General features: G+C 56.1%; 1 non-coding gene across 1 annotated transcript; it reads right to left on the bottom strand.

Annotated features, from left to right (window-relative positions):
* Positions 1-270: 270 nt before the first annotated feature.
* TRNAT-CGU (transfer RNA threonine (anticodon CGU)) lies at positions 271-342 on the bottom strand. Its single transcript has one exon. It is a non-coding gene; the product is annotated as a tRNA-Thr (tRNA).
* Between the last annotated feature and the right edge of the window lie 1,688 nt (positions 343-2,030).

The raw sequence follows: 2,030 nt of genomic DNA, 5'->3' as shown, positions 1-2,030 counted from the left end.
GGCAAATCGGACAGCTTGCGCGCGTGCCTGAGCCGCCTCCCCAGGGAGGAGCAGCCAAGGAGGAGGACAGGATGGCAAAGCCCGCAATGCTAGCCCTTCCCCGTCCACGCCGCAGCGCTCCACTTCAAAAGCGAGAGTGGGGGCGGGCGGAGGAAATTGAATGAAAGGAAAGGCGAGGCTGGTGTAAAACAAAAAACGGCTCGCGAAAGGGACTCCCATTTCCATCGCCCTCGTTTTGCAAGCCGTGACGCAGTTAAAGTCCCAATTATGAGGCACGGACGGGGTTCGAACCCGCGATCTTCGGTTTACGAGACCGACGCCTTACCACTTGGCCACCGCGCCTGACGGGCTAGCAGCAGGGAAAAGCAGCCAGTGGAAGGGAGGTTCCGGGTTCACGTTCTGCCTGCGCGGCCGAACGTTCCATCCGCCTCGCGCGCCCGGTTCCAGCGTCTTCTGTTGCAACAAAAAAAGCAAGGAAAGGGCAAGGCTGGGCGCTCGTTCGCCTTGCCAAAACGAAATGGGTTTTTTGCAAGCGCCGCGCCCGGGCGCCTTCGGCGGGCGAGCTTCGCGGTCTTTATGCACACGCAGCTCAACACACACACTCACCCCACGCATTGCAACACGCCTCCCCATTCATTTCCAAGCGCTTGCGAAGCACCAGTTGCTCCCAAATGGGCTACAGCACGCGAACAGGCGTGCAAAGGGAAGCAGCTCTTTCTTTTCTCTTCTGCTTCTTTCTCTTCCCATGCAAAAATAAAACAAGTGTGCAATTCATGTTTTTAAGGGCAATGCTGATTAGATGGTATGCAAGCTGCGCCCTCCAGGTCTCCAGCGCACCATTTCAAGTCCCTGCTGCTGCTGCTGCTTTTTTGTGCGCTCGGAATTTCGAATCCAGGCAACATCAGGCCAAAGTTTCAGGATGGATCGGGCGGGGAAGGAATGGAAATCAGCCATTTTTAAACCCCAGCACCGCTTGGCGGAAGGCGGACTGCTGTTTTTGCCTCCCGTTGGGATGAAAGGCTCTGCTCAAACGGGAGACGAAAAGAGGGTGTCCGCGGCTCCTGAAGGGTCTGGCGGCTTGAAAACAAGCGAGGGGCGAAATCGGCTCAGACGCCGGATTAATGGTGCCTGTGCTCCGATTCCTCGTGCGCTCCAGAAGCCATTTTGGCTGAGCTATAGCGCTGCTGCTGGGCTAGGCAAAGGCAGACTCCGCTTCCCAAACTAACGCGAAAATAGAAGGTTAAAGATGGCCTCTCCTTGTAATAGTTAACAGGAGCTTTTGTTCTTTCAACTGAGAAACTTGGGGACCTCCCTTGAATTTCTTTAAACGTGCTCCCAAAATGAGGGTGGTTGTTTGTTTGTTTGTTTTGGATAATATTGCTTTAATCGGGATTCTGTTTAAGGATTACTAGATTATTAGTTTCAATACATTTTGCCAGCTCAGGCTGAGTGCCTCTGAGTCAATGCCTTTCCGCTAAGGGGAACGCATTATTTTGGGGGCGGAAAATGGGACAGTCGTGCGGCTCTGCAAATGGACTCCCCACAAATGGGACAGTTGTGATGGGAATCGGCTTGTTCTGCTCTGCTGGGGGGCGGGAGGGCTCCCCCTGCTAAAGTGAGCAAGCCCCAATGTCGCCCCCCCCCCCGTTCTTGAGCAGGAGCATCATGGCTCCTTTGCATGGCTGAGATGCGGCGCGGGAAGGCTCCCGTTCCCCAGCTGAGCGTTAAACTGCTCCTGCCCCCCCCCCCGCTGAGCGAGCCCCATGCCTCTCTGGCTCCTATGCTGGGCAATGTGGCTTGTGCAAAAGGGGGGTGGGAGCAGTTTTAAAAAGCGGGGGGGGGGGACACAGCTGTATCGGCCTGGCGATTCAGCTTGTTCCTCCCTCTGATATGCAGGGCAGAGCGATGACGGCTTCACCTGGCAGTATATTGCGGGTGACGCTGTGGTCTAAACCACGGAGCCTCTTGGGCTTGCCAATCGGATGGTCGGTGGTTCGAATCCCCGCGACGGGGTGAGCTCCCGTTGCTGG

This window comes from Zootoca vivipara, chromosome 2 (assembly GCF_965207765.1).
Source record: "Zootoca vivipara chromosome 2, rZooViv2.hap1.1, whole genome shotgun sequence".
NCBI lineage: Eukaryota > Metazoa > Chordata > Lepidosauria > Squamata > Lacertidae > Zootoca > Zootoca vivipara.
The sequence above is the reverse complement of the archived record's forward strand: the minus strand, read 5'-3'. Positions and strand labels throughout refer to the sequence as shown.